This window comes from Rhipicephalus microplus, unplaced genomic scaffold, assembly GCF_043290135.1.
Source record: "Rhipicephalus microplus isolate Deutch F79 unplaced genomic scaffold, USDA_Rmic scaffold_208, whole genome shotgun sequence".
Lineage (NCBI taxonomy): Eukaryota > Metazoa > Arthropoda > Arachnida > Ixodida > Ixodidae > Rhipicephalus > Rhipicephalus microplus.
This window is the reverse complement of record NW_027464779.1, coordinates 1-15,000: the sequence shown is the minus strand read 5'-3', so window position 1 is coordinate 15,000 and position 15,000 is coordinate 1. Positions and strand designations below refer to the sequence as shown.

At 62.2% G+C, this 15,000-nt stretch overlaps 1 non-coding gene across 1 annotated transcript; it reads left to right on the top strand.

Annotated features, from left to right (window-relative positions):
* Window positions 1-12,692: 12,692 nt before the first annotated feature.
* Window positions 12,693-14,507, top strand: LOC142792232 (small subunit ribosomal RNA). The gene has a single exon (XR_012890761.1). It is a non-coding gene; the product is annotated as a small subunit ribosomal RNA (ribosomal RNA).
* Window positions 14,508-15,000: the final 493 nt, after the last annotated feature.

Genomic DNA, 15,000 nt, shown 5'->3' with positions numbered 1-15,000 from the left:
AGGGGCTCGAGACAAAGCTCGGCCCTAAACCGCGCCAAGTACGGAAGGAACGGCGCGGAGAGGGCTCGAGACAAAGCTCGACCCTAAACCGCGCCAAGTACGGAGGGAACAGCGCGGCTAAGGGCTCGAAACAAACCCTAAACCGCGCCAAGTACGGAGGGAACAGCGCGGCTAAGGGCTCGAAACAAACCCTAAACCGCGCCAAGTACGGAAGGAACGGCGCGGAGAGGGCTCGAGACAAAGCTCGACCCTAAACCGCGCCAAGTACGGAGGGAACAGCGCGGCTAAGGGCTCGAAACAAACCCTGAACCGCGCCAAGTACGAAAGGAACGGCGCGCAGTAGGGGTTTAAAACAAAGCTGGTCCCAAAATCGCGCCAAGTACGAAAGGAACAGCGCGGTCGAGACTCGGAAGAAAAAGCTTTCAAAGTGTCGTAGCACGATGCACACTGCTGTTCGTGTGGAACAAACGTGACTACCGTGCTGTACGGTGGAGTTCTGTGCGCAAAAGCGGCGCGTGTGTTTCTAAGCACCACAGCGTTGTGTCAAAAAAGAGGTGCCTGAGAGAAACGCATGCGACTGCCGTGCTTTGCGGCATAGCACCGTGCGCAAAAACGGTGCGCATGCAAGAGGTGTCAGAGCAAGCGAACTTGTGCCACGAGCAACAGGTCACTAAAAGCCTATAGATGACGGTGTTGGAGGAAAAGAAAAATATCGAGAAAGCACTGCGGTGTGCCGTGCGTAGGGACGGGCGCGCGTGCCACATGCCGCCGAAATATGGGTGTCGGAGAAAACAGAGTGCCGCGCGTAACGAGGGGCGCGCGTGTTACAGAGAGATATGCCCAAACGCATGAAAGTGTACGCAGGTGTCCTAAGGCAGTTTTTTTTTTTTTTCCTCATTTTGATGTCGCCCCGGCTGACGCGGTTTTCGTTTTTCCGTGCCGCCCCGGCTGACGCAGTTTTTGCGCCGCCCCGGCTGACGCGGTTTTTGCGCCGCCCCGGCTGACGCGGTTTTCGCGCCGCCCCGGCTGACGCGGTTTTCGCGCCGCCCCGGCTGACGCGGTTCGGACTTTGCACTTTTTGGCTCACCCCGGCTGGCGGCCCACTCACTCGATCGCCAGGTCTGTTTGCCCCGGTGGTTCCACCGCCAGGCTTAAGCGCGAACTTTTTTTGTTTGTTTTCTTTTGATTAAGCGCAAGCTTTTTTCTTTGTTTTCTTTTGATTAAGCGCGGGCTTTTTTCTTTGTTTTTTTTTTTATTTCGCCCCGGCAGACGCGGTTTTTGCGCCGCCCCGGCTGACGCGGTTTTTGCCGCCCCGGCTGACGCAGTTCGGACTTAGCACTTTTCGGCTGTGCCTGGCTGGCGGCCCACTCACTCGATCGCCATGTCTGTTTGCCACAGTTTTCCCGGTGGTGCCGCACCCGGGCTCGCCCCGGCTGACGCAGTTTTCGCGCCGCCCCGGCTGACGCGGTTTCGTGCCGCCCCGGCAGACGCGGTTTTCGCGCCGCCCCGGCTGACGCGGTTTTTGCGTCGCCCCGGCTGACACGGTTCGGACTTTGCACTTTTCGGCTGTGCCTGGCTGGCGGCCCACTCACTCGATCGCCATGTCTGTTTGCCACAGTTTTCCCGGTGGTGCCGCACCCGGGCTCGCCCCGGCTGACGCAGTTTTCGCGCCGCCCCGGCTGACGCGGTTTCGTGCCGCCCCGGCAGACGCGGTTTTCGCGCCGCCCCGGCTGACGCGGTTTCGTGCCGCCCCGGCAGACGCAGTTCGGACTTAGCACTTTTCGGCTGTGCCTGGCTGGCGGCCCACTCACTCGATCGCCATGTCTGTTTGCCACAGTTTTCCCGGTGGTGCCGCACCCGGGCTCGCCCCGGCTGACGCAGTTTTCGCGCCGCCCCGGCTGACGCGGTTTCGTGCCGCCCCGGCAGACGCGGTTTTCGCGCCGCCCCGGCTGACGCGGTTTCGTGCCGCCCCGGCAGACGCAGTTCGGACTTAGCACTTTTCGGCTGTGCCTGGCTGGCGGCCCACTCACTCAATCGCCATGTCTGTTTGCCACAGTTTTCCCGGTGGTGCCGCACCCGGGCTCGCCCCGGCTGACGCAGTTTTCGCGCCGCCCCGGCTGACGCGGTTTCGTGCCGCCCCGGCAGACGCGGTTTTCGCGCCGCCCCGGCTGACGCGGTTTCGTGCCGCCCCGGCAGACGCAGTTCGGACTTAGCACTTTTCGGCTGTGCCTGGCTGGCGGCCCACTCACTCGATCGCCATGTCTGTTTGCCACAGTTTTCCCGGTGGTGCCGCACCCGGGCTCGCCCCGGCAGACGCGTTTTTTTTTTCTTTCGCCCCGGCTGACGCGGTTTCGTGCCGCCCCGGCAGACGCGGTTTTTTGCGCCGCCCCGGCTGACGCGGTTTTTGCCGCCCCGGCTGACGCAGTTCGGACTTAGCACTTTTCGGCTGTGCCTGGCTGGCGGCCCACTCACTCGATCGCCATGTCTGTTTGCCACAGTTTTCCCGGTGGTGCCGCACCCGGGCTCGCCCCGGCTGACGCAGTTTTCGCGCCGCCCCGGCTGACGCGGTTTCGTGCCGCCCCGGCAGACGCGGTTTTCGCGCCGCCCCGGCTGACGCGGTTTCGTGCCGCCCCGGCAGACGCAGTTCGGACTTAGCACTTTTCGGCTGTGCCTGGCTGGCGGCCCACTCACTCGATCGCCATGTCTGTTTGCCACAGTTTTCCCGGTGGTGCCGCACCCGGGCTCGCCCCGGCTGACGCAGTTTTCGCGCCGCCCCGGCTGACGCGGTTTCGTGCCGCCCCGGCAGACGCGGTTTTCGCGCCGCCCCGGCTGACGCGGTTTCGTGCCGCCCCGGCAGACGCAGTTCGGACTTAGCACTTTTCGGCTGTGCCTGGCTGGCGGCCCACTCACTCGATCGCCATGTCTGTTTGCCACAGTTTTCCCGGTGGTGCCGCACCCGGGCTCGCCCCGGCAGACGCGTTTTTTTTTTTTCTTTCGCCCCGGCTGACGCAGTTTTCGCGCCGCCCCGGCTGACGCGGTTTCGTGCCGCCCCGGCAGACGCGGTTTTTTTGCGCCGCCCCGGCTGACGCGGTTTTTGCCGCCCCGGCTGACGCAGTTCGGACTTGGCACTTTTCGGCTGTGCCTGGCTGGCGGCCCACTCACTCGATCGCCATGTCTGTTTGCCACAGTTTTCCCGGTGGTGCCGCACCCGGGCTCGCCCCGGCTGACGCAGTTTTCGCGCCGCCCCGGCTGACGCGGTTTCGTGCCGCCCCGGCAGACGCGGTTTTCGCGCCGCCCCGGCTGACGCGGTTTCGTGCCGCCCCGGCAGACGCAGTTCGGACTTAGCACTTTTCGGCTGTGCCTGGCTGGCGGCCCACTCACTCAATCGCCATGTCTGTTTGCCACAGTTTTCCCGGTGGTGCCGCACCCGGGCTCGCCCCGGCTGACGCAGTTTTCGCGCCGCCCCGGCTGACGCGGTTTCGTGCCGCCCCGGCAGACGCGGTTTTCGCGCCGCCCCGGCTGACGCGGTTTCGTGCCGCCCCGGCAGACGCAGTTCGGACTTAGCACTTTTCGGCTGTGCCTGGCTGGCGGCCCACTCACTCGATCGCCATGTCTGTTTGCCACAGTTTTCCCGGTGGTGCCGCACCCGGGCTCGCCCCGGCAGACGCGTTTTTTTTTTCTTTCGCCCCGGCTGACGCGGTTTCGTGCCGCCCCGGCAGACGCGGTTTTTTGCGCCGCCCCGGCTGACGCGGTTTTTGCCGCCCCGGCTGACGCAGTTCGGACTTAGCACTTTTCGGCTGTGCCTGGCTGGCGGCCCACTCACTCGATCGCCATGTCTGTTTGCCACAGTTTTCCCGGTGGTGCCGCACCCGGGCTCGCCCCGGCTGACGCAGTTTTCGCGCCGCCCCGGCTGACGCGGTTTCGTGCCGCCCCGGCAGACGCGGTTTTCGCGCCGCCCCGGCTGACGCGGTTTCGTGCCGCCCCGGCAGACGCAGTTCGGACTTAGCACTTTTCGGCTGTGCCTGGCTGGCGGCCCACTCACTCGATCGCCATGTCTGTTTGCCACAGTTTTCCCGGTGGTGCCGCACCCGGGCTCGCCCCGGCTGACGCAGTTTTCGCGCCGCCCCGGCTGACGCGGTTTCGTGCCGCCCCGGCAGACGCGGTTTTCGCGCCGCCCCGGCTGACGCGGTTTCGTGCCGCCCCGGCAGACGCAGTTCGGACTTAGCACTTTTCGGCTGTGCCTGGCTGGCGGCCCACTCACTCGATCGCCATGTCTGTTTGCCACAGTTTTCCCGGTGGTGCCGCACCCGGGCTCGCCCCGGCAGACGCGTTTTTTTTTTTTCTTTCGCCCCGGCTGACGCAGTTTTCGCGCCGCCCCGGCTGACGCGGTTTCGTGCCGCCCCGGCAGACGCGGTTTTTTTGCGCCGCCCCGGCTGACGCGGTTTTTGCCGCCCCGGCTGACGCAGTTCGGACTTGGCACTTTTTGGCTGAGCCTGGCTGGTGGCCCACTCACTCGATCGCCATGTCTGTTAGCCACAGTTTTCCCGGTGGTGCCGCACCCGGGCTCGCCCCGGCTGACGCAGTTTTCGCGCCGCCCCGGCAGACGCGGTTTTCGCGCCGCCCCGGCTGACGCGGTTTTTGCCGCCCCGGCTGACGCAGTTCGGACTTGGCACTTTTTGGGCTGAGCCTGGCTGGCGGCCCACTCACTCGATCGCCATGTCTGTTTGCCACAGTCTTCCCGGTGGTGCCGCACCCGGGCTCGCCCCGGCAGACGCGTTTTTTTTTTCTTTCGCCCCGGCAGACGTGGTTCCCCCCCCCCCCCTTTTCGCTCGCCCCGGCTGACGAGGTTTTCGCGCCGCCCCGGCTGACGCAGTTTTCGCGCCGCCCCGGCTGACGCGGTTTCGTGCCGCCCCGGCTGACGCGGTTTTCGCGCCGCCCCGGCTGACGCGGTTTTTGCGTCGCCCCGGCTGACACGGTTCGGACTTTGCACTTTTCGGCTGTGCCTGGCTGGCGGCCCACTCACTCGATCGCCATGTCTGTTTGCCACAGTTTTCCCGGTGGTGCCGCACCCGGGCTCGCCCCGGCTGACGCAGTTTTCGCGCCGCCCCGGCAGACGCGGTTTTCGCGCCGCCCCGGCTGACGCGGTTTCGTGCCGCCCCGGCAGACGCAGTTCGGACTTAGCACTTTTCGGCTGTGCCTGGCTGGCGGCCCACTCACTCGATCGCCATGTCTGTTTGCCACAGTTTTCCCGGTGGTGCCGCACCCGGGCTCGCCCCGGCTGACGCAGTTTTCGCGCCGCCCCGGCTGACGCGGTTTCGTGCCGCCCCGGCAGACGCGGTTTTCGCGCCGCCCCGGCTGACGCGGTTTCGTGCCGCCCCGGCAGACGCAGTTCGGACTTAGCACTTTTCGGCTGTGCCTGGCTGGCGGCCCACTCACTCGATCGCCATGTCTGTTTGCCACAGTTTTCCCGGTGGTGCCGCACCCGGGCTCGCCCCGGCAGACGCGTTTTTTTTTTTTTCTTTCGCCCCGGCTGACGCAGTTTTCGCGCCGCCCCGGCTGACGCGGTTTCGTGCCGCCCCGGCAGACGCGGTTTTTTGCGCCGCCCCGGCTGACGCGGTTTTTGCCGCCCCGGCTGACGCAGTTCGGACTTAGCACTTTTCGGCTGTGCCTGGCTGGCGGCCCACTCACTCGATCGCCATGTCTGTTTGCCACAGTTTTCCCGGTGGTGCCGCACCCGGGCTCGCCCCGGCTGACGCAGTTTTCGCGCCGCCCCGGCTGACGCGGTTTCGTGCCGCCCCGGCAGACGCGGTTTTCGCGCCGCCCCGGCTGACGCGGTTTCGTGCCGCCCCGGCAGACGCAGTTCGGACTAAGCACTTTTCGGCTGTGCCTGGCTGGCGGCCCACTCACTCGATCGCCATGTCTGTTTGCCACAGTTTTCCCGGTGGTGCCGCACCCGGGCTCGCCCCGGCTGACGCAGTTTTCGCGCCGCCCCGGCTGACGCGGTTTCGTGCCGCCCCGGCAGACGCGGTTTTCGCGCCGCCCCGGCTGACGCGGTTTCGTGCCGCCCCGGCAGACGCAGTTCGGACTTAGCACTTTTCGGCTGTGCCTGGCTGGCGGCCCACTCACTCGATCGCCATGTCTGTTTGCCACAGTTTTCCCGGTGGTGCCGCACCCGGGCTCGCCCCGGCAGACGCGTTTTTTTTTTCTTTCGCCCCGGCTGACGCAGTTTTCGCGCCGCCCCGGCTGACGCGGTTTCGTGCCGCCCCGGCAGACGCGGTTTTTTTGCGCCGCCCCGGCTGACGCGGTTTTTGCCGCCCCGGCTGACGCAGTTCGGACTTGGCACTTTTTGGCTGAGCCTGGCTGGTGGCCCACTCACTCGATCGCCATGTCTGTTAGCCACAGTTTTCCCGGTGGTGCCGCACCCGGGCTCGCCCCGGCTGACGCAGTTTTCGCGCCGCCCCGGCAGACGCGGTTTTCGCGCCGCCCCGGCTGACGCGGTTTTTGCCGCCCCGGCTGACGCAGTTCGGACTTGGCACTTTTTGGGCTGAGCCTGGCTGGCGGCCCACTCACTCGATCGCCATGTCTGTTTGCCACAGTCTTCCCGGTGGTGCCGCACCCGGGCTCGCCCCGGCAGACGCGTTTTTTTTTCTTTCGCCCCGGCAGACGTGGTTCCCCCCCCCCCCCTTTTCGCTCGCCCCGGCTGACGAGGTTTTCGCGCCGCCCCGGCTGACGCAGTTTTCGCGCCGCCCCGGCTGACGCGGTTTCGTGCCGCCCCGGCTGACGCGGTTTTCGCGCCGCCCCGGCTGACGCGGTTTTTGCGTCGCCCCGGCTGACACGGTTCGGACTTTGCACTTTTCGGCTGTGCCTGGCTGGCGGCCCACTCACTCGATCGCCATGTCTGTTTGCCACAGTTTTCCCGGTGGTGCCGCACCCGGGCTTGCCCCGGCAGACGCGTTTTTTTTTTCTTTTCGCCCCGGCTGACGCAGTTTTCGCCCCGCCCCGGCTGACGCGGTTTCGTGCCGCCCCGGCAGACGCGGTTTTTTGCGCCGCCCCGGCTGACGCGGTTTTTGCCGCCCCGGCTGACGCAGTTCGGACTTTGCACTTTTTGGCTGAGCCTGGCTGGCGGCCCACTCACTCGATCGCCATGTCTGTTTGCCACAGTTTTCCCGGTGGTGCCGCACCCGGGCTCGCCCCGGCAGACGCGTTTTTTTTTTTCCTTCGCCCCGGCAGACGTGGTTCCCCCCCCCCCCCCTCCGTCTTTCTTTTTGTTTTTTTTTTTCGCCGCGGCTGAAGTGGATTTTTCGGTGCCTCGACGCCCCGGTAGTCGCGGTTTTTCCGTTTCCGCACGGCCCCGGCTGACGCTGCTCGGTCACAGTCGCCTTTTGTGAGGATTGCAGACTTCTTGAGCGCGGGTGTTTTTTTTTTGTTGTTGTTGTTGTTTTATTACGCATTCGCTCCAGCAGACGCTGTTTAGACTTTTTGTTTCCTCTTTTATCCTGCGACGAGGTGACGAGGTTTATTCGGTGCCCCGCCGCCCCGGCTGAAGTGATTTTTCCTGTCCCGTGCCGCCCCGGCTGACGCGGTTGGGACTTCGCGTTTGTTCGGCCGCCACGGGTTTTGGCGCACTCGCTCGGTTGCTTGTTGTTGCCACTTGTTGCGAACCCAGGTTTCTTGAGCGAGCGCGGGCGTTTTTTCTTCCTTTCTTTCTTTGTTCTATGTGTTAGCGAATCGGCCTTTAATATCACACGAGGACTCACAACCAACAATTTTCAGTTTGAAGTGTAAAAAATCTGCAGGTGTTGACGTAACTGACTTGCCCCGTACCCTTGAGTACATCCATGAAGTTCTCGTAGTACTACTAAATCGCATTATTCCAAGTGGAGAAATTCCCATAAACTTGCAAACCTCTACACGAAAATCGGTGCGCGTGATAAAGTTGAAAATTATCGTCCGATATCAAATGTGCCTTCTATAACACAAATTCTAGGAAAAAAAAAAAAAAAACACTTGTTCGCCGTTTTCTGCGCCGTGACTGGCAGCACTCCGGCGAAGCGAAACGGGGTCGATTCGAGCACGATATCGGCGTCTTTCGACGTGCTCGCCGGCGACCGTCGCACGAGTACGTCGCACGAGCGCGTCTGCCGGGGCGCCGTTTGCGAAGCCGACGCAAAAGTGGGAACCGCCGCTCGGATGATCGCCGCTTTCGGCAGAGTGAGTGTTGGCACTCCGGGGAAGCGAAACAGCGTGAATGCGCCCACGAAATCGGCGTATTTTGAAGTGCCCGCCGGCGACCGTCGCACGAGTACGGTAAACCGCGTCAGCCGGGGCGTAGTTCGGGACGCCGACGAAAAAGTGGGAAGCGCAACTCGGATCTTCGCCGTTTTTGCAGGAGTGAGTGGCGGCCCTCCTGCGAGACCAAGAAGCATCGATTCGTGCACGAATTCGGCGCCTTTCGACGTGATCGCCGGCGACCGTCGCTCGAGTAGGGCAAACCGCGTCTGCCGGGGCGGGCTTCGGGACGCCGATGCGAAAGTGGGAAACGCTGCTCGGATGTTCGCCGTTTTTGGCCGAGTGAGTGCTGGCACTCGGGCGAAGCCAAACGGGGCCGATTACGGCACGATATCGGCGTCTTTCGACGTGCCCGGCGGCGACCGTCGCACGAGTACGGTAAACCGCGTCAGCCCGGGCGGAGTTCGGGACGCCGATGCGAAAGTGGAGAACGCCGCTCGGATCTTCGCCGTTTTTGGAGGAGTGAGTGGCGGCACTCCGGAGAAGCCAAGGAGCGCCAATTAGCGCACGATATCGGCGTCTTTCGACGCGCTCGCCGGCGACCGTCGAACGAGTAGGGCAAACCGCGTCTGCCGGGGCGGGGTTTACGACGCCGACGCAAAAGTGGGAACCGCCGCTCGGATGTTGGCCGTTTTTGGCAGAGTGAGTGCTGGCACACCGGCGACGCGAAAGAGCGCGAAAGCGCCCACGAAAGTGGCGTATTTGGACGTGCTTGACGGCGACCGCTGCAGGAGTACGAAAAACCACGTCAGCCGGGGCGAGCGACCCACGGCGGTCTGGGTGCTTATCGCTGCTATTATAGGGGCACCCCGGCAGACGCAGAAAAAAAAAATTTTTTTTCGACCTTCTTTTTTGCTGGTCGAGCTCGGGTAACCCAGGTCGCAATGGGAGCCGCGCACGAAAGCGGCGTCGCGAGACGCGTTCGCGGTCGCTAGTCGCACGAGCTCGGCAACCGCGTCAGCCGGCGCGGAGTTCGGGATGCCGACGGCTAAGTGGGTACCGCTGCTCGGATGTTCGCCGTTTTTGGCCGAGTGAGTGCTGGCACTCCGGCGAAGCGAAACGGGGCCGATTCGGGCACGATATCGGCGTATTTCGACGTGCTCGCCGGCGACCGTCGCACGAGTACGGCAAAGCGCGTCTGCCGGGGCGAGGTTTGCGATGCCGACGAAAAAGTGGGAAGCGCCGCTCGGATCTTCGCCGTTTTTGCAGGAGTGAGTGGCGGCCCTCCTGCGAGACCAAGAAGCATCGACTCGCGCACGATATCGGTGTCTTTCGACGTGCCCGCCGGCCACCGCCGCACGAGTACGGCAAACCGCGTATGCCGGGGCGGGGTTGGCGACGCCGACGCAAAAGTGGGAACCGCCACTAGGATGTTCGCCGTTTTTGGCAGAGTGAGTGCTGGCACACCGGCGACGCGAAAGAGCGCGAAAGCGCCCACGAAAGTGGCGTATTTGGACGTGCTTGACGGCGACCGCTGCAGGAGTACGAAAAACCACGTCAGCCGGGGCGAGCGACCCACGGCGGTCTGGGTGCTTATCGCTGCTATTATAGGGGCACCCCGGCAGACGCAGAAAAAAAAAATTTTTTTTCGACCTTCTTTTTTGCTGGTCGAGCTCGGGTAACCCAGGTCGCAATGGGAGCCGCGCACGAAAGCGGCGTCGCGAGACGCGTTCGCGGTCGCTAGTCGCACGAGCTCGGCAACCGCGTCAGCCGGCGCGGAGTTCGGGATGCCGACGGCTAAGTGGGTACCGCTGCTCGGATGTTCGCCGTTTTTGGCCGAGTGAGTGCTGGCACTCCGGCGAAGCGAAACGGGGCCGATTCGGGCACGATATCGGCGTATTTCGACGTGCTCGCCGGCGACCGTCGCACGAGTACGGCAAAGCGCGTCTGCCGGGGCGAGGTTTGCGATGCCGACGAAAAAGTGGGAAGCGCCGCTCGGATCTTCGCCGTTTTTGCAGGAGTGAGTGGCGGCCCTCCTGCGAGACCAAGAAGCATCGACTCGCGCACGATATCGGTGTCTTTCGACGTGCCCGCCGGCCACCGCCGCACGAGTACGGCAAACCGCGTATGCCGGGGCGGGGTTGGCGACGCCGACGCAAAAGTGGGAACCGCCACTAGGATGTTCGCCGTTTTTGGCAGAGTGAGTGCTGGCACTCCGGCGAAGCGAAAGAGCGCGAATGCGCCCACGAAAGTGGCGTGTTTGGACGTGCTTGACGACGACCACCGCAGGAAAACGAAAAACCACGTCAGCCGGGGCGAGCGACCCATGGCGGTCTGGGTGCTTATCGCTGCTATTATAGGGGCACCCCGGCAGACGCAAAAAAAAAAAAAATTTTTTTCGACATTCTTTCTTGCTCGTCGACCTCGGGTGACCCAGGTCGCAGTGGGAGCCGCGCACGAAAGCGGCGTCGCGAGACGGCTTCGCGGTCGCTAGTCGCACGAGCTCGGCAACCGCGTCTGCCGGGGCGGAGTTCGGGACGCCGACGGCTAAGTGGGAACCGCCGCTCGGATGTTCGCCGTTTGTGGCCGAGTGAGTGCTGGCACTCCGGCGAAGCCAAACGGGGCCGATTCCGGCACGATATCGGCGTCTTTCTACGTGCTCGCCGGCGACCGTCGCACGAGTACGGCAAAGTGCGTCTGCCGGGGCGGGGTTTGCGACGCGTACGCAATAGTGAGAACCGTCGCTCGGATGTTCGTCGTCTTTCGCCGAGCCAGTGCTGGCACTCCGGCGAAGCCGAACGGAGCCGATTCGGGCACGATATCGGCGTCTTTCCACGTGCTCGCCGGCGACCGTCGCACGAGTACGGTAAACCGCGTCAGCCGGGGCGGAGTTCGGGACGCCGATGCGAAAGTGGGAAGCGCCGCTCGGATCTTCGCCGTTTTTGGAGGAGTCAGTGGCGGCACTCCGGTGAAGCCAAGGTGCGCCAATTCGCGCACGATATCGGCGTCTTTCGACGTGCCCGCCGGCCACCGTCGCACGAGTACGGCAAACCTCGTCTGCCGGGGCGGGGTTTGCGACGCCGACGCAAAAGTGGGAACCGCCGCTCGGATGTTCGCCGTTTTTGGCAGAGTGAGTGCTGGCACTCCGGCGAAGCGAAAGAGCGTGAATGCGCCCACGAAAGTAGCGTATTTGGACGTGCTTGACGGCGACCGCCGCAGGAGTACGAAAAACCACGTCAGCCGGGGCGAGCGACCCACGGCGGTCTGGGTGCTTATCGCTGCTATTATAGGGGCACCCCGGCAGACGCAGAAAGAAAAAAAAAAAAAATGGGGACATGGCGTGCGTCACCGTGCGGCTTCGCAGCGTTGCCGAAGTCGCCGAGCCCTTCGACTGAGCCGAACGGCGGACAGGGAACGTTGGTCGGCCGTTCTAACCTGTCGGTGCCACGCCGAGACGTCGTTAAGGAAAACCGCGTCGTGGGCCTCTACGACGCCGTCGAGTCGTTGTACGTTTGGTGTCCAGCGTGTCGGCGGCGAGTAGCGGACACGTCGTTCACGACTTCGGTCTTTCGCAGTCGACGCGAACTTGCGGAGAGTCGTGGTGCCTCACGTTTTCGGCAGAAACCGCGGCGGAATTTTCCCGTGCGTGCGCGCACGACCTCGGTGCTGTGCCGTCAGCGTAGTGTTGCACAAACTCGTGGCCTACCCAAGGTGCGGTACGTTTGCGGCCGTATCCTCGGTGGGAATTTCGTGAGTAGGGTCGCAAATTCTACGACCTCGGCGGGTTTGAGAGCGACGTAGACTTGTGGCACGCTCAACGTGCCACACGTTTCGGGGCACACCCGCGGTGAAATTTTCTCGAGTACGCTCGTATTAGTGCCCAAGGAGGTCTGGGTACTTATCGCTGCTATTATGTGGGGGTTCTCGTGAGCGGCGTACGCGAAAGCGACCGGGTGTCTGATATGCGGCGGGCTTCGGCCTCGTCAAGCGTGTCCTCGGGTCTGCTCCAGGGGAATCCACGGCAGTCGTCTGCAGCCTCATCCGCTTGATGCGTTAGGGGCTGGTTGTCGGACGGTGCCGTTTTACCACGATATCGAGGTGTGTTCCGTGTCGTCCTCGGGCGATTCAGATGCGAAAGCGCCGAAGACGCGGGCGTGACCCGTCGTCTGGCGGCTTTGCAGTCTCGGCTCCGTTGCTAGTTCCGGCCGGTCCACCGACAGTGCAGCGGGCTTGGGCAACCCGCACGGCGCGACCGAGTCGATGCAACGAAAAAGAGCGAGCATGAACGTGCTTCTTGCCGCACGGCTCCCACTCGTCTTTCGGGAAGGTTGTGCCGTAGCGAGCTCGAACGCCGTCATCTCGGAGTGCAAAATAAGCGTGTTGGGGCGCCTGAAGGTGGCCTCCGCCGCACACAGACTGCGTCCGGCCCGCCGAAGGCGAGGACGGACGCGCAGTCGAACGATTACCTGGTTGATCCTGCCAGTAATCATATGCTTGTCTCAAAGATTAAGCCATGCATGTCTAAGTACATGCCGAAATAAGGCGAAACCGCGAATGGCTCATTAAATCAGTTATGGTTCCTTAGATCGTTTCTTCCTACTTGGATAACTGTGGCAATTCTAGAGCTAATACATGCAGTGAGCCTGGAGCCCTTTGGGTAACGGGTGCTTTTATTAGACCAAGATCGATCGGGTTTCGGCCCGTATTGTGTGGTGACTCTGGATAACTTTGTGCTGATCGCATGGCCACGAGCCGGCGACGTTTCTTTCAAGTGTCTGCCTTATCAACTTTCGATGGTAGGTTACTTGCTTACCATGGTTGTTACGGGTAACGGAGAATCAGGGTTCGATTCCGGAGAGGGAGCCTGAGAAACGGCTACCACATCCAAGGAAGGCAGCAGGCGCGCAAATTACCCACTCCCGGCACGGGGAGGTAGTGACGAAAAATAACAATACGGGACTCTTTTGAGGCCCCGTAATTGAAATGAGTACACTCTAAATCCTTTAACGAGGATCAATTGGAGGGCAAGTCTGGTGCCAGCAGCCGCGGTAATTCCAGCTCCAATAGCGTATACTAAAGCTGCTGCGGTTAAAAAGCTCGTAGTTGGATCTCAGTTCCAGACGAGTAGTGCATCTACCCGATGCGACGGCTCGGACTGAACATCATGCCGGTTCTTTCTTGGTGCACTTCATTGTGTGCCTCGAGATGGCCGGTGCTTTTACTTTGAAAAAATTAGAGTGCTCAACGCAGGCGAGTCGCCTGAATAAACTTGCATGGAATAATAGAACAAGACCTCGTTTCTGTTCTGTTGGTTTTTGGAATACGAGGTAATGATTAAGAGGGACGGACGGGGGCATTCGTATTGCGGCGCTAGAGGTGAAATTCTTGGACCGTCGCAAGACGAACTACTGCGAAAGCATTTGCCAAGAATGTTTTCATTGATCAAGAACGAAAGTCAGAGGTTCGAAGGCGATCAGATACCGCCCTAGTTCTGACCATAAACGATGCCAACCAGCGATCCGCCTGAGTTACTCAAATGACTCGGCGGGCAGCTTCCGGGAAACCAAAGTATTTGGGTTCCGGGGGAAGTATGGTTGCAAAGCTGAAACTTAAAGGAATTGACGGAAGGGCACCACCAGGAGTGGAGCCTGCGGCTTAATTTGACTCAACACGGGAAAACTTACCCGGCCCGGACACTGGGAGGATTGACAGATTGAGAGCTCTTTCTTGATTCGGTGGATGGTGGTGCATGGCCGTTCTTAGTTGGTGGAGCGATTTGTCTGGTTAATTCCGATAACGAACGAGACTCTAGCCTATTAAATAGGTGCGGGGTTCCCAGCACCTTACAACCTTCTTAGAGGGACAAGCGGCTCCTAGCCGCACGAAACAGAGCAATAACAGGTCTGTGATGCCCTTAGATGTCCGGGGCCGCACGCGCGCTACACTGAAGGAAGCAGCGTGTCTTTATCCCTGTCTGAAAAGACTGGGTAACCCGTGGAACTTCTTTCGTGATTGGGATAGGGGCTTGCAATTGTTCCCCTTGAACGAGGAATTCCCAGTAAGCGCGAGTCATAAGCTCGCGTTGATTACGTCCCTGCCCTTTGTACACACCGCCCGTCGCTACTACCGATTGAATGATTTAGTGAGGTCTTCGGACCGATGTCCGGCGCGGCCTTTCGGTTGCGCCGGTCTGTTGGAAAGATGACCAAACTTGATCATTTAGAGGAAGTAAAAGTCGTAACAAGGTTTCCGTAGGTGAACCTGCGGAAGGATCATTAACGGATTGTGAAGGGTGAGCGCCTCAGCTGCGTCTGCGCCCGACACTTTCTGCCGCTGACCCCGTTTGGACGCGGGGTCGGCTTTTCCCCACGGGGCTGCCTGAATGTGGAGCGGCACCCCGTGACAAATTGTTGCGCCCAGCGGACGCCAACACCGCGACCTTGGACGGTCGGCCAGGTGGCGGACGCGGGTACAAACGGCGCAACGCACTCATAGGTCGGCTTTCGACCCGCCACTGCACCGTGGCTCGAAGCGCTCGAAATGCGCGACCCGACCGCTGCGGGACCGCCTAGTACTGTAAACAGGAGCGGCGGAGCGCGAACGGCGAGTCGTGGTTACGTCGGTAGAAGGCGAGGCTGCGCGTTCCCGAAACGCCAGCCGAGTGCCCTCCCGACCGTTCGAGCGTGCAAGAACGACGACCCGACAATCGCGCGGCGACTGCCAAGTACGAGAGGAACGGCACAAGCGTCGGCGGTCGGTCAAGGAACTGGC